At 36.2% G+C, this 17,881-nt stretch overlaps 1 pseudogene; it reads left to right on the plus strand.

Moving 5' to 3' along the window:
* The first annotated feature begins 8,766 nt into the window (after positions 1-8,766).
* Positions 8,767-10,412, plus strand: LOC112987228 (beta-1,3-galactosyltransferase 2-like; annotated as a pseudogene).
* The last annotated feature ends 7,469 nt before the right edge of the window (positions 10,413-17,881 follow it).

Here is a 17,881-nt window from a genome sequence, read left to right on the forward strand (position 1 = left end):
TTGGGAGGCTGTGGAGTCTAAATTATTGGAGTTTTTTAAGTACAGGTTAGATGGGTACAGACAGACATTTGTTAGCAATGACTTGCTTAAAGTAGATCCTGTGGTGGGGCCACTGGTGGGCTAGAAGTCCTCCTAAGGTCTTTCACTGCCCAGTTTTCTGTGGCTATCTCTGCACAAACAGTTCAACTTGCTCTCAGATTACAAATGGGCCATAAAATGGGATGTGAAAAAGATCTATAAAACCTTGAGTTTCAGACCTAGCACTTTGGCTTTCTAAAATAGTGGAGCAAGCCTGTATGGTTATGTTGTGGTGTGAGGTGGTAAAACACATCCTTGAATTGTGGAGGGGATGGCTCGAGCACGCCATGTCCCCGTGACAGTTTGTCACAGAGCCTACGTGAACAGCCTGTTCCGTTAAACACCCTCCTTGCCTATCCTCGTAATTACGCAAGTTAAAAAAATATTGCTGGATGTGACATAGGGAGGAAACAAAGTCAAACGGCTGTGGAAAGTTTTGTTTTTATTCACAGAGGGTTTGTTGTTGATTGGCTTGGCCTTCGATTATATTGCTCTTTACCTTTCCTCTTCCCCTTTGCAATAATTCTTTGGTAGTAGGGCACACCGCTTGTTTGCTGGACTTATTTTACACCTTCATCTACTTCTTACCTTTTCACATAGGCAGTTCTTTCTGGAAGGGACTTTTAAAAATCAGGCACTGGTTTTTTTTATTTATCTGTTTGCTTTTTTAAACAAGGCACTGTTTTATTTTGGGGACTGATGCAGTATCAAAACAAAAATATTTTAAATGTTGTAGAGCAATCTTGTTTTTCCTATTCTCAGAATCAGGGAAGCAGCTAAGTAAATAGCTTATCATTTAATTAGCATGGTGCTGATGTACCTACTTATGCTAATATCCCTCTGAAGGAAGAAAAACAAGTACAATAAAACATACTTTATGGGGCTGCATTTTAGTCTTACATCACTTTAGTATAAACAGTACTATTTTAGAAAGGCCCAATTAAATTAACCCTTAAAAATATGCATTACATCTCACAGCACACAATGTAGTTGAGGTAGCTTTGACTTACCTGTCCATCAGGGATTTGGGGGATTTTTGCTCTTCTCATGCATATTCCAGTTTTATCTGAGAGCAAAAATGTCTATCCTTGGGTTAGCACTGCTTAGCTATATACCAAGAAGACCTCTTTGATTTTCCAGTGAATGAAAGCATCTTGGTAAAGCATTTTACCAGATTGCTGGAGAAATAATATTTTAAGATAGAGCTGAATAGAAATATGGAAATTTATTGATGTTTGCTTATGTTTGTAGGTCAGAATTTCAGAGTTCATGCTAATCTTAGTACCTTCACATGAAATAATGCTGGTCACCACTTCTAAATCAATGGCATACTTGCTATCTTCATTTTTTAACCACTTACATCACAGTGCTGGTGAATTTTACTGGCATGAACCAGAGCAGGCCAGATAGCAGAACTGCTGCAGCGTTACCAAGTTCTTTCTTCACACTGTGCTCCCAAGCACACCCCTGCAAGAATTACAGGTAAAGGGAAAATGTGTGCTGTTCCCTTCTTCAGGTCGAATGCGCAGCCCTGCAGCCTACTGAAAAAAGGTGTTGCTAGCACTAGTAACCGGCCACAAGCTTTCTGTGAGCTCTGCATGCCTCAGGACAGCAACTTGTCCAATTTACTTAATGTGGCCCTGTCTGCCTGGAGCTTTTTTCTAGCTTTTCTTAGCTGTAACAGCAAATTGTGTAGTAACTTGGCAACTTTTAGTTAATTTTAGCTTTAGTTTCTCTTTCTGCAATATGTGATGTAATACCTATTGTTATAATCATTTTCCTATATTTCTGAAGTGAATAGCTATTCTATGTTGAGTATCTGTTTATGGCCCTAAAATAAAAATGTAATATAGAGGAGTGGAGGTGTGGGGTGATATCAGAAGAAAAGTGCCATAAAAAATGACCAATAGTTAATTCGTTATTACTATAATAATACACTCTTGGGAGTTGGATAAAACTGTTTTAGCTGTGACACAGGGAACAAAGAGCAAGTATCCAACATATGCTAAGCAACATATGTTTTATGTATAATAAAATCAGCTATTCCATCAAATTGCAAAGATTGTGAAGAAAGAGAAAAATGTGTGTTAGAAACCTGTGTGTTAGAAAACATGGCGATAAGCCCAAGCAGATCTTAGCATGAGAAAGAAACTCCCCATCGTCAACATCGAGATCCTCCTCCCGGTAGAGAAGCTGGGACATGGCCGGTTTGCCGTAAATGCCTCTGCTCCCCCAGCTGCTGCTTAAGGAAGGCTGGCACCGTTGAGCTTAGGACTCCCAAGAGTGGCAGTGAAAAGGTGAGAATAACGTCAGAGAAGAGGGGCATATGCAAGGGGCTAGGTGTGTAACAAATCTAACTGTATTATTATTGAGACTTTCTTTGTAGAACAATTCCTTTCTTTTTTCCTTTTTTTTGTCATAGATTATACTAATAATCATTCCTTGATTGGACAATTAAGATTTGTTAGACTGACAGAAAAATTCTTGGCTCCAAGTATGAAGTGGGTTTCCTTTTTGCCCATGACAAGCTTTTGCATGCGATAGTTGAACTTCACTTGAATAAAAGCAGTGATCTGCTCTGATTATATATGATTACATATTAAGCACCCACATTTCCTTGAGAATGTTAAGAGAAATTAAGATAACAGTAACTAGAGACAATCAAACCTTGGGATAGCTATTGCTGTTAAATTCTCTTTTAATTTTAAAATTCATAGTGTACTATGAATAACGTATAATTTTCTATAGTCTTTCACACATTCCTGACTTAAAAAGTTTCGCAAATGTCCCAGTATAAAATAAGAAAGTGTTGTTGCTATGCAGAAGGAATATTTCAGGGAGATTAACTGAATCTAGCCATAATTTACATGAGAAAAGTACAAATATCAAGATTTTCATTAATAAAATTTTACAGAACTTTAGAAATACTTTATATGGCTGTTAAATCCACTCTGTATTTTCCCTAACTACTATTAAGTGTTATTAACATAGTTTTTCAGTGTTTTATTTAAAGTATATATTTCCCTTTATAGAACCATTTGTTACTGAAATTGTTTTAATTACTATAAGAGAAAGTGATTTTAAAGAGACTACCACGACATTAATGCAAATTAAAACTCCTTCCGTGTTTTGAAATAATTAAATGCAGGTCTTTCCAACAATATATACCAAGAAATGAAAAATATTTGGTATTTCTCAAGTGCTTTTTCCTCCCTGCTTCCTTCTTCCCACTGAAAAATATCAAAGAATTGATAGAATATCAGGATTTTGGGGTTTTTTTTTAAAACAAATGATAACATAAACATAATAGGCAACAAAAAGTACCATACTCATTTTTTTCTATTTCTGTTATTCCTTTTCTATTCTTCTCTGTTCCTTTTTATTCCTCTTATTCCTTTTTTATTGCTTTAATAAGACCTAATTCTGGCTTCTTTCAGCATATTGACAAAAGGTTAAACTCTCAACGGAGTTAAAGGTATGTGTATGTGAAAACATCCAGTGAACAGCTCTGGTGGTATGAGCAGAAAGTGTCAGAGAAATCTAAACGCTTCAAAGACTTGATATAATGCAGAGGAATTTATTGCTCCAGAAAGCTTGAATATTATATTTTGAAATTTTAACAATTCAAAACTTATGAAATAACTAATCTTAGGTAAGACCATGAGCCTTTCAGAGTCAGCTGTGGGTTAACTAAGTTAATAATGAAAGTACCCTTGAGTGAAACGAGCAAATCAAACGACTTCACTTTTGTTGTCTGTAATTGTACCAATCTCCTGAACTTCTGGTTCAGTATACTAGGTGAACTTATTTTTGATTTTATTAGGCAATATCTCTCCTAGCAAAGACTCCAGCCCAATAGGGGTGAATTTGTGGAGAGAAACAGTTGATGCTACTGGCCTCACATCCATGTTACAGGCATTTTAGGAGTCTTGTTTAAAACTAGCCGCAGTCAGGGCCTGATGACTAAGTGCTTATAAGTAACTGGAGTGCATTCAGGGTGCTCCTGCAGCACATCTTCCAGTTTAGTTTCAGCTGAAAAGAGCCCAGTTTATTTGCTCAGAGATAACCAGTTAGATAAGCTGGTCTTCAAAAGGGCACTCCTGATCTGGACTAAAACACTGAAGTATATCATCTTCAAAGTCACCTTGTTGGAAATTGTATATTTATTAATTGTGAATCCACTACCCAAGTAAACTCATGAAAGATGAAGGGTGTTAAATCCCCTGTTTTTCATTTTTCTAACTGATCATAAGATGATTTGCACAACAGATTGATTCACTTTTCTGTGTTTCATTGTTCCTAAATATTCAAGAATTAGGCTTTATTTTTTCAAAACTATTTTACTCCACGTGTTTTGCATAGTCAGTTCAGAAGTAATTAGATATCTTGTATGTTATTTTATAACATGAGTAAATAAGCATAAGGATCTATACTAATAATTTAGAGATCTGCTTTTGCTTTTTAAAAATCCTTTATAAAGTAATTACTGGACAAATTTCTCTGTCCTCTGTAGTTATTGGATTCTGTGTTTCTACGCTAATGTTAGCAGGATGAATATACTGGCATTTCTGCTCTTCTCCTGCTGTATCCATTCTTCTTTCCTATCTCTTATGGCTAAAAAGTGTGCAAATATATATGATGCCCTGAATACTCAGTACTGTCTTCTCCTTTAGCTTTGCAGGGTTTTTGGAGTGATGATACACATCCACCCTCACTCATAGAACATGTGACAAAGGCTGGTCAAGCCTCAGCCTTATTTTTTGCCTACTTAAGTTTTGTGACGTGTGTAATGCAGTGATGCTGCTCAGGCTCTAGGACTCGTTATGCCAGGGCATGTCTGTCCAGCATATTACACAGCCATGCCTAGTAAGGTACACCTGCAGAATAGCTTTTCTCGCCTGTCTTCATGAATTTGTATTTCTCTAGGAAACAATTTTGTCTTTGTTTCTTGTTGCCTTAAGATTCAAATTCATTGTGTTCATTTGTTTTGTTTTGTTTTAAGAGCACAGCATATTTGCCTTTGAAAATTACGCATTGCTCAGAACCTAAAATTGAGAGTCAGGCGTTGCAGGTTTTATTCTCAGATTTTGTAGATACTGTTAGTCAAATGTAGTTTCTCCTTTTCTGCTACTGATTTGCAAAATGAAGTTCAAGTAATAACTATGTGCTTTGTAGATTAAACAGAGTTTGTAATTTAAAGTTAACCAACCAGTGCTCCAAAGAGTTTGGGGTCTCAGAACGTTAAACAAATGGAAGCAGATGGAGTAGTTCGTGTGCCACTGAGGCAACTTGATCTACATGGTGCTGTTCGTCCAGTTTTGCTGCATGCCCTCTTTCAGAAAGATAACCTCTGTGGATGCTAATCGTTTTGATTAATAGTCTGGGTAATCATTGTGGGTAGCAGGTTTTCTGTCTTCAAAATATGTTTTGTTTCTTTCCTTTTCTTGGGAGGGAAGAATTGTAATAGAAAAGGAGGAGTGTATTTTGAGAGCTTCTGAGCATTTTAGAAGTCACAAGTAAAATAAATTACATTTTTTTTAATATAGGTACTACTTTCTGTTCTGCAATATGAATTCTCTGCTTATCTTTTAATAACTTCTTAGAAATTCCCGTTCTTTCTGCAGTGGAACCAGGATTTTATTTAATAGAATTGTCTCAAATCAAGAGAGACTTTGACAAAGCATTTCTGGCTTAATCAAGAAAATCGCCATGCTAAAATACATAAATGATGCTGAATATTGCTTTTTCCTCTCAGGAAATGTATAGACACACTAAAATATTGCTAAATGTTTGCAATAAAATTAATTTTGTTTTGTAAAAAATGCAAATACAGTCATAAGTTGCACAGTACTAATAAGTAGTAGCCAACAATATTAAAACAAATTTAAGACAAAATGATAGGCTTTCATACTTGATGTTAATGGCAAAATAATAGTATTACTAGTCCACAGTTTGTTCCCTGTGTCGATACAAAATATTGAAGAACCTGTCTCTCCAATTTGAATTTTCTGCAATCAGAAATATGTTCTTTCTTACATTACTTTGTGCTTATTTGGGGTTTTGCATCTTGGGTATTTAAAATGCTAACATGTATGAACTAAAACAGGAACTAAGGAACTACAGAAAAAAGCATCAAAAGGAAGATTGTACTGCTAAGCCCTTTCTCACTGTGCTGTTAATATTTTATTGAGTGAATGATATTTCTGAGCTGTGTTAGTTAGATTACAGATCAGTTTGTAGTAGAGTGTGTTTATGCCCCTTTTCTCTCAAAGTTTGTTTTATTGCATTATTTATACCATTTTACAGATATGAAACAGTTTTGTTAAAAAGAATGTCCTGTCCGAACTGTAGGTTGTTGACCAGAGAAGGGATTGCAATGCTCATTATAGAACTGATAATATGAGAACCTTATAAAATTTAAAATTAAAAAAAATTAGATTATATACTGAAGCGTGTAATAAAGATTTACTCTAGTTTCTAATACTGAAAGAATACTGGTAGAGAGAGAACCTTAGCTGTTGAACATAATATAACACATGATTGTTCTTTATTATTCTAAAGGTAAAAAATCAAGCTTCTTTGACATGACATTCATTTTTGCCTGACTTAAGCAGGGAAATATATATGCCACAAAACAGCTTCAAGGATTGTGGAAAGCAGAAATGCAAGTATCTTTTTGGAAAGTAATGATCTCAAAGTTATAAAATTTCCATTTTGAATCTGTATATATACTTACTGCATCATAAGTAGTTCTTCCTTTAAAGCATCAAGTGATATTTTAAAAAGAATGTAATTCATGTAATGCATGTTTATAAACATGGAGTTAGAAGGAAATCCTCACAAGGTGCAAATGATAAAAAGATGTCTAAATGTTCTTTTGCACACACTTTCCTATCTGCACTATTTTCTAAGATCATTTGTTTCTCAAAGAAGGCAGGTAGCCTGTTATCTACTTTCTGACTGTACTTACATTCACTTTCAGATTAATCAACATATGTTTTATCCAAATTAAATAATATCTGACCATAAGGGCATTTTGGGGATTACATTTCTAGTACACATTCTAAAATGGCTAAATCCAATTTCATTCTTTAGAATGTCATTTCATTGCTACAAGTGACAGAAAGTAATTTTTCCCTTTCAAATACAGCCACGATGAATGGCCTGGTGCATTTTCATTTGTATTAATTCGTATCTCCTCTGTAAAAAAAACCTCAAGGACCACCTCGTCCTCAGGTTCTCTGTGGGAAGAGTGGTCACATCCCTGACTCTTTCAATCTATCTAAAGCTGTCATTTCTTTGCAGAGCATCATGAAACTACTGAAGAATCTGTTCCAAAAATACCACAGTTGTGAGACTGGGATGAATCTCCCCTTTCAAACACAACGGTAAGAAGGCCCTTCAACCCCGTAGTTGATGAATTTTGCTAACATTCTTTTAAGGAAGAACAGGATCTTCCCATGTGATGTAAGCAAAAAAAGTGTGCGTATTGAGAGCCTCTAGCAGGACTATTAGAACTTTTTTGGTCTAGAATATGCACAAGTATGTGTCCCATAATTCATCCTAAATGTGATCCAAGCTTCCCTCTAGTAGAGCAAAGTCCATACATTAGTCAAGAATGGTCCTGTTCTTTCTTGCATCTGCTGTGGAAGAGAATCTGTCCTTGTCACTGATCTTTGGCTGGCCCCAGTGGGTGACGGCTACATGCAATTCCAGCCTGTGTGGGAAGAGAACACACCAGTAGACCTTCTGCTCAGCGCTAATGTATTTCATCTAAATTATATTTCTGCGGCTCACTTTGGAGTATATTTAGAGATATCTTCAGAGCCTTGTTTGTAAAAAGCAGTTCAATACAGGTAATGTGATCTTTTTAAAGAATACATTCTTCCCCGTTACCAGTTTGTGGAGTGCTGAAAAGTGATAGGCCTGATTATCTCCCCTGTCCCTGCAAACTCTGGTGCATCTCCAAGACTTAGATAAATTTCTGTATCATTTAGTTGCGGGAAGCCATAATTTGAAGCTGGCTATTGGGTAAATAACAGAGAATTACCAAAGAATTATATAAAAATAGCTACAGTGTTTTCATTGTACCACTACCTTTTACCTGACCTTGCAGTCTGTAAGGATGGGATTCAACTCATTCAATTGCAGCTATTCAATATATGTGGATCTAGCTAGTTGTCTTAAATACTCTGTACACTCAGTGAAAAGAGGTAGGCACTGCCAGAGGGTGCTTCATCTCACGTAAGGCACCTATCTTTGGATGTCTGAGCTACCCTCTGGAAATGTTCTCTCTCTCTGCATTAACGTTTGATGTAACCTAGACAGCCTCTCACAACTGTGTATCTAACTTTTTAAACTGCTAAAGATACTTGCTGTGTAATTCATCACAGTAGTCCCCAAGGCTGTGAATCTATAATCAGTCGTAATGTTTCATTAACTTTGAATTCATTCAGTTATATAATAATATTTTGAAAAACTTGCGTGAAGTTAAGCCATTTGCCTCCTTCCCCCCTTTTTTTAGCCTAGGAGTGATGTAGCAATTGGAGTAGCAATTACTTTACTGTAGCTGTACATCTTTTTAGCATGTTTTAATAAATGTATACATTTGAAATAAAATATATAATCTACAATATGTGATATCACTTGTATCTTCAGCATCCTTCCATTAGTATTAAAGACAACCATATGGAAAGATCAACAGGTATTTTGTATATATATATATAAAATATTAAAAGCCTGATTGTAATATTGGATTAAGTTCACATCTATATTTTTATTTTTAATATGTGTGTTCCAATATTTACATATGTATCTAAATAATATGTTCTATCTGACAAGTATTATTCATAATACTGTATTTTTTATTTTATTTCTATCTGTATTCATTATACTGTATTTCTCTTACTTGGGAAGAAAAGCTTGAAAATGAAAGAATGCAAGTAGCAATGAATTTTTAAAAGAATTTTTTTGCTTGTAAAAATATTTTAGAGTTTATTCTAAGGTGAAATTTTGGGACACTTTTAATTAAAAAAGGAATCCTGAAGAATTAGAAGCCTGCTGGTTGCTTCTATCTTCCTAACTGTGTCACTGAGGAAAACAGTTACAATCTAATAGTTCTTCTGATGCAGTATCTGTCCAATTTAAATAATAGCTTGTTGTGCATTCTCTCAAAGCTGCCAGTATGACCTACGACAGAAGATGCTTTTTCTCTTCTTGGTATTGCATCAAGAGAAATGTTTTCCTGATCGTCTCCATATCTTCTTTAATAATTTATTTATTTTTCTATGCTTTGAATTTTGATTAACTTGCTACTTTAACTAAAATCAAAGATTAAAAAAAATGATGATATGCACTTAGAAGAAAAATACATACCTTTTACCAAAAAATATGATAAACTTCAGAGGGAAAGTGAAAATATTTTCAGTAAAAATACTAATTCAAATTTCAAACAACTCTTAAGGAAATAAGATGGAGAACTACCAGAAAATGAGAGATTTGGGAATGAAGAGAGACCCATTTATACACAATCATTTAAATTTGTTATTAATGAAAGAGAGAAATGCAAAGATAAAACACCTTTCTTGATATTACTAATACCAGCTACAACTGGTGCACTTAAGTGGACAAGGTCCATCAGACAAAGTTGGGGAAATGAATGTGTGATTCCAGGAGTCAAGGTTGTTCGGCTGTTTATGCTGGGAGTTAATACTAAGGTCCAAATGAGGCCGTCCTGAGAGCAAGCGAGCAGTATCATATTATTCAACAGGACTTCCTGGACACTTACAATAACTTAACACTTAAAACCTTGATGGGCATGAAGTGGGTTGCCTCATATTGCAGTGATGCAAGCTTTGTCATGAAGACATTCAGTGATGTTTTTGTTAATACAATATATTATATTAGCAAAGCTCCTCAGGCCTGTTTTACCTCCTCCACAAAATTATTTCACAGGCTCTTTTATGAATGAATATAAGCCTATTTGGAATAGCAGAGGTAAATGGGACATATCAGAGGAAGAATACCCAGGTGATAAGTACCCTCCTTTTTGTTCTGGAACTGGCTATGTCTTTTCTGGAGACCTGGCTTCAGAAATTGTCAATGCCCCTGAAAGGATAAAGTATATCCATTTGGAAGATGTTTATGTAGGGCTCTGTCTCAAAGCAAAGAGGATACATACAGTACCTCCACCTAGTAACTCATTGTTTAATGTATACAAAGTCCCATTTTCTCCTTGTCAGTACAGTAATACAATTACATCTCATTACATGCAGACAATTGAGCAGATAATAATATATTGGGAAGCACTGCAAGAAGAAAAACATATCTGCTAGATAAACCAGAAAGACCAATAGTGGGCAGTTCTTAGCATCCAGTCCATTAGACAATGGATAAAATAACAGATATTTAGCTAAGAACAGCGTATGTTTGTAGTGATAATTTTCAAGGACACTGAGGTTCAGGAGCATCCTGAATCAGGGGTATAGTTTTTGTGTTAAGTAGCACTCAAAAGATTTTTCTTCCATGAATTTGTCCAGTTGATCTTTGAACCCATGAAAACTCTTTAACATCCACATCATTCTATGGTTGGGAGTTTCAGAGTTTAATTAAAGGTTGTAGGAAGAATTACTTTCTTTTGATCTCTATCTTGTATTAAAGCCTTACAGCTTCTGAATGTGCAAAATAAACCCTGTAGAAAGCAAAACATGAACTTTATGCACGATTGGCGTGGTGGATGAGCGGAGAGCAATGGGTGTTTATCCTGACCTTAATAAGGTTTTCATCACTGTCTCCCATAAGATCTTCATAGACAAACTGATGAATTGCAGGCTAGATGAATGGACAGGAAGGTGGATAGGAGACTGAACTGCTGAGCTTAAAGAGTTGTGGTCAGTCGTATGAAGTCCAGCTGGAGGCCAGTGACTAGTGGTGTACCACAATGGTCCATACTTGGTCCAATACTGTTTAATATCTTCATTAACGGACTGGAGAATGGGGCAGAGTGCACCCTCAGCAAGTTTGCTGATGATGCAAAACTAGGAGGGGTGGTGAATACACCAGATGGTTGAGCTGCCATTCAGGAGGACCTCAATAGGCTGGAAAAATGGGCAAACAGGAATCTTAGGAAATTCATTCAACATCATGAATGTAAAGGGAAATGCAAAGTCCTGCACCTGGGGAGAAATAACCCCATGTAGCTTTGCAGAAGAAGACCTGGCGGGCCTGGTGGACAAATTGAACACAAGCCAGAATCTCTGCAGTACTCCTGCAGCAAAAGCAGCATTGCGGGGAACCACTGAGCAGAGCGTTGCCAGCAGGTCAAGGGACGTGATCCTTCTGCTGAGGCCACATCTGGAGTGCTGTGTCCAGCACTGGCCTACCCGGTACAGGAGAGACATGGGCATAGTGGAGTGACACCAGCCAAAGGTCACAAAGATGATTAAGGGACTGGAGCATCTCCCATGCAAGGAGAGGCTGGGAGAGCTGGAAATGCTCAGCCTGGAGAAGAGAAGGCTCGGGGGGGGGGATCTTATCAATGTGTATAAATACATGATGAGGGGGAGTAAAGAAGACAGAACCAGACTCCATTCTCCAGTGGCACCCAGTGACAGGATGAGAGGCAAAGGGCACAAATTGGAATACAAGAAATTCCATTTAAGCCTAAGAATTTTTTACTGTGAGGGTGGCCAAACACTGGAACTGGTCACCCAAAGAGGTTGTGGAGTCTCCAACTTGGAGATGCTCAAAACCTGACAGGATGTAGTCCTGAGCAACCTGCTGTGGGTGACCCTGCTTTGAACAGAACGGTTGGACTATGGAGGAGGTGTCTTCCAACCTCCTCCATTTTGTGATTCTGTTAAATATTTCATTAGTTCAAGTTACATGCATTTCTGTATTGAATGAAATGTTCTAACTGCCCAGCTGAAGGTCAGTGTGATATCATACTACTGAATTCTTTTTTTAAGTTGCTTTCGTAAGATTTGCATAATTATCTACAAGCACAAAAGTGTGTTAAAAGAGTCAATCACTAAAAAAAACAACTCCCAAATTACTACAGACAGTTCAACCTCATGCTCTGCATGATAGTAGTCTTTAATAAAACAGTCACTTACAATTTTCCCACTAGGTATCTGCCTTGCTCAATATGGAATCCAGTTTGGTCACGTGTTGCACACATCCCATGAATGGAAACATCTGATCACACACTCAGGCTTCAGCACAACAGAAGGACGGGGACAGAAAGAGTATTTTTCCATCTCTTATTTTAAAACTGTTGCTCCTTTTGAGTATTTGTTGCACTTCACCCTGTAGGTGGTTTTTCTGAAATTTCAGTTTGAAATGGTGGTAGAATCAGGAGAATTCCTTATCAAACCCTGTAACGCTGGCCAGGCTGGAACCACTCAATGCTTTCTGGTGAATTCAGTAGAGGAACTCTTAGGATCATACTGTCAGGCAATGAAAGGGTGGGAGTAAAGTGTAGTCATATACTCTTCAAGAGCAACTGTTCTTAAAATATAACTGAGAATTATTTAGACTATGGTGTTTGACATATCAAACATGGTCATTTAAAAACATGATTGAAGCTGTACATCTAATGTATATTATTAATATGCACATTTTACTCTGGCATACAGCTAGCATAGCAGCTTCTAACATTGTCATCTTTCAGGGTACTAATTGTGCAATATTTTTTGACATAGGTACTGGTTCAACTTGTTCATTTATATATGATGATGAACTCAGGTATTTCTAATTTTAGCTGAACTCATTTTCTTCTCATTTTGTCTCCTCTCCTACTCTTTTCTGTCTTGCTCACAGTCTTCAAGACTGTGACTCAAGGCTAATCCTGTCTATAAAGTCTGTTCAAGCTTTGCTCATTCCTTAATACCACATTTTATAATATAAAAGTGCCCTGTTTGATAAATACCCAAATCTTTAAGTCTAAAGTAATAATAATAATAATGGTGAAAATATTGAAATTGTGTGGCAGATTTTAAGACCCTGAAAATGGAAATTTAAAGTATCTTTTAATGGCAGTGTTAGTATTTAAATAATACATATTATTATTTCAATGTCTCAATAAAACTCAGTAGATTTATGAGCTGATGATATTTATATGGAGGAGCCAGTTTAGCCATGACACAATACAGTCAGCTGTATGAAAATTAAGGGGGTAAGGTAGAACTTGGAATAATATTAGTTACAAAGCACTCAGATTTATGAACTAAACAAGTTGAACAAGCTAGTACATCACAGTCTTATAATTAGGAATAATTTTTAATTTTCTTTGGTAATGTGTAAGTACACAGTGCTTAAGTGTCTTCAGCTGTGTATAGTTACTCTTGTCTATGCAGTGTAAATGCAAAGTATTTTACATACCCCCTGCAAAGGTGCTAATGGCTAGACAGGGTGTGAGACAAGGAACATGCAAATATTCAATATGGCTTTCTGCAAATTAGGTTCCAGTTTCCTTGTATCACATTTCTTGTCACTAACCAACCTTAAAAATAGATGAAGAGGACGAAGGAAGAAAAAAATATAACAAGTTACATCTATATACTATACAACTGTGTGATAGCCATAACTATGCAATTCCATAATAGGCAGCATTCAGAGAGTGTATCTATCTGTTTTGGCTAGTAGCAGTTCTTAGAGATCTGTCTGTAAGCAGGGGGTTGCATCTACCACAGGGTGGTTTGCTCAGTAAGTGTAATTCTGACATTAATGTTTAATCTCCCATTGTCTTGTAGAGAATACTGGATTAGTAATTTATGGGAGATGTTTCTTTTAAAATACGTTATATAGTTTGGGAAAATATTGCTCATTTCCTCATTACTTACATACCGCATGGTGGAAATCAATATCTGAGTATTTAAGAAGCACTCAAAAATGCCCATTGTTAGAGCACATTTTTGCCTCAGTCTCTCGGCATGACTTTTTCTCCCTCTCAGCTTGAATCTGACTTAAATATCACTCTTTCTTTTTTTTTTTTTTTTTTTTTTTTTAGACTTAAGCACCTCATAATGGTTAATAGCACTATCTTCAATCTCTGCTTTTTATGGAAGAGGGCCAAAATATTGTAAAGCAGCAGTAGAAGTCTAATATCTAGCTAGAATATGATTCTTTTAGTGTATATCATATAGAAGTTAACAGTAAGGCTGTTGTGAAGGCGGAGTGGTACAACAGTGGGGAGCCTGCTGTTTGTTGCAATGAAAAGATTCCAGCACTGTCACATGGCTTAGAGATTTCTGTAATTCAGATAGGTCTTCAGGACTGTCTAAGTAAAACCAAGGCTGCTTCAGTTCCCAAAACAGCCCAGGATCAGGGAAAAAAACACAGCTGTGTTACCAGTTTCCCTACCTTCATCCTCAGTCTGCAAGCTTTCTGAGGTACGTTTGAGAACTACAGCCTAGAATTCCACTGACAAGAAATGCTACAGCTTGGATGCTTTCCTGGTGACTCTCTTAATTCCTTTGAGTTAAAGGAGTTCCTATGAAACCTGAAAGGTCCCTATGAAACTTCAGTTTTCATAAGCTGATTCTTGGCATAATGTTCTGCACTAGAGATTTTTGCCCATGACCCTATATCCCGAACTACTCCAGGGCTGTGGGTCACTCACACTGACCATCCAATATCAGAACCTTATTTCCAGAATATAATTTGCAGTGTGTGTGTGATCCTTAATGGATGATTTAGGCTGCTTGTTAAAGAAGACAGTTAATAAATTTTTTATAAAGGAATACCAAATATCTTTCTTATGACTTACTTCAACAATTTTAATTTTAGGGACTGAAAGATGAGCCTTTGTATGTGTGTGTGTGCGTGCATACGTGTGTAAGTGTGTGTGTATAAGAATGAGGTGAAAGTAGGAACCTGAACTGCAGCTAATTTTCAGCTTTCTAGGCCAGCCCTGGGATTGTTCTAAATTCAGCCTGGTTTTATATGTAGCAATAAAGAATTCATATGCCCATTATTTAGACTTCATTTTTGGAAGAACAAACTTTTATTATTTCCGTATTGCTGCTATTTCATTCTTTGTAGCAGTCTACATAACTATGTAAATTATTTGTGATTAGTGAATAGTGTGTCAGTTTTTATTCATTTTTGAAATACGAACAGTGAAGCAGACTTTCTGTGTCAAGACAGGACAATACTGCCTGGTTGCTTCACATGTTTTTATATCTTGTACTGTTTTAAATTATAAAAAGAGATCATATCATCTAGTTACACTGAAGAAAAGGCAGTAAAGGTGTGATGAAACTTAATTTTTCATTAACAGAGAATAATAATTTAATGTATCAGTCTAAGTATTATTACATTTATTCACATGGCATTTCAATGTGATTGAAGAATAAAGCATATGAGGTATCCTGTGAGTACCAGTAGTGATACAAACAGGCATGGAAAATGCTTCTTTTTCAGAAAATCTAATATCATCTGGTTTTGGTAAATGTCTGTTAGTGCATGCAAATGACACTACTCTATGAAGAACACTTCACACACAGGGTGCCCACCCAGTTTTTATTATGGAGATATAATAAACAAGAGGAAAATTAAAATGTTGATAGAATATTTTGACAAGAAGGTATTGTATTCCATTAAGTGGAATTTAGTAATGTACAAAATTTCCTCATAGATAAGTAAAAAATAAGATGACACTTAATAACCTTGCAAGGTTAAAAAAAAAAAAAAAAAGTAAAAATGTCTATGTAAGTAAGTTACTTTCCAAATTTCTATCCAACCAAAAAAATAAACTATCTGCTAGTGCCACTAAGAATTAAGAGACCTTCAGAATAATTATTGGGCAGACCAACTAGCTAGGTTAATTGAATAACTAGAAGAAATACCTGTAACTTTGCAGGAAGCTTATCAGTGCATGTGGCAGTCAAAATGTCAATCACATAAATATCAAATACTTCAGTTGGAGCTGAAGTGAGAAAGTGAGAATGCAAGATAGGAATGCCCACTGTCATTCTGATGTTTGGTAGACACCTAAATGAATTATCTGTCTTCCTGTGGAAAACTAACTCTTTTCTGCCATTACTCAGAAGAAAGAAAAATGTACTTTCTTTAGGAAATCCACCTCTAGAAATCAAGGTTATGGATTGAGTTTCCTTTCATAGAATTATTCTCGTGGTAAGCAGTTTTGTTATTTTGATGCTTTCACTGAATCCAAGGATTTGAACTGTGTAGAGAGAGTCCAAAGGAGAAAAACATGAATTACCACAAGGCTTGATCAGTAATGAAAAGCCTGAAGAAACAAGAGCTCTTTTCTCTATACCATCTTACAATTTAGGATTAGGTTGCACTAATATGTCAGCAATAGCTTAGGTGATCTGGCCTGGGATGGGGGTAAGGATTAGATTGGACTTTCCATCCCTACTTTTTATGACTCTGTGACTACTAATCTTTATCCAGACAAATAATTTATTGTCATCATGGAGAAACATCAAATACCTCAGTGAGATCATTTTCGGAAAAGTAGACAAAGTTGAATATACAAAGAGAGAGATGAGAATCGTCTGTATGAAACGCAGGCGTTACATTTTGTCAAGTGTTTGTTTTTCCTTGTTTTGTTGAGTGGGAAGGAGTTATTCAGACATAATAGAACACGAACTCAGAGGAAGCCAATGTTTCTATCTGTAACAGAGAGTTTTAAATTACTGCATTAAGGCTTTTCAGGTTGTGTCTTTGCTAACTGCTATTGCTTGTTTTTTATTGAGTTGTAAAGAAAAATTGCATGTTAGGGAACATTGTCATTGATTTCAGCAGAAAATCTGACACAGTCATGAAAAACTGCTGCTAAAAACTATTATTACAAAATTGGACAGGTCTAGTCATCATATTTCTAGTAATACATGTTCAGTGAGGAAACATTATACAAACTTGGTGGAAGCCTCCCTTGGATGAAGAATTTTCACTCTTTATACCCAGTTTTTAACACCTAGTTATTTACTACACATTTTCACACTTACAGTTTACTAAGAAGAAAAAATATAGTTGGAAGGGAAAAAAGATTTATGTTTCATGACAGGGAAATAAATGAAACCCATTTATTGATAGATTTTTAGTACAAGGCAAAAAATATGTTGCTAGAATACCCAGCAAAATATATCACACAGACTTACAGAAAAGTAAAAAATAATGGGCTCCTCAAAGTCTCTCATGAAAAGCTAAATCTTTGTACAATTTTATTCACATCAGCACATATGTTAGGAAAAGCCTTCTCCACTGTACATGTTCTGTAATACCAGTTCCTGTGCTATTGACCATGAAGGGACCTATTGAATTTTCTCCTCTCTAAAAAATGATTTTAAACTTTCTATGATCCATAAATAAATCCTGTATAATATGAATTTAAAATGGAGGACCTTTGTATTATATAGTACGCTCTCAAGTTAATACAGCCCAAGATGCTGTTGGCCTTTTTTGCTGCCAGGGCGCATTACTGACTCATGCTCAGCTTGCTGTCTGCCAGGACCCCCAGATCTTTTTCTGCAGAGCTTTCCCCAGCCAGTCAGTCCCCAGGTTATATTGAAGCACAGGGTTATTCCTGCTCAGACTTTACATTTTTCTGTTGAATTTCATGAGGTTTCTTTTGGCCCATTCCTCCAGCCAGTCTACGTCCTTCTGAATGGCTGTCCTGCCCTCAAGCATATCAACTGTTCCCTTCAATTTGGTGTAGTTTACAAACCTGTTGAGTTCTATTGTAGGTAGAGTACAAGCCATTAACCACCGCCCCCACCCAATCAATTTTTACCCATCTAGTTGTCCACCTAATCTAGACTGTAATAGTCTAGCT

This window comes from Dromaius novaehollandiae, chromosome 8, assembly GCF_036370855.1.
Source record: "Dromaius novaehollandiae isolate bDroNov1 chromosome 8, bDroNov1.hap1, whole genome shotgun sequence".
NCBI lineage: Eukaryota > Metazoa > Chordata > Aves > Casuariiformes > Dromaiidae > Dromaius > Dromaius novaehollandiae.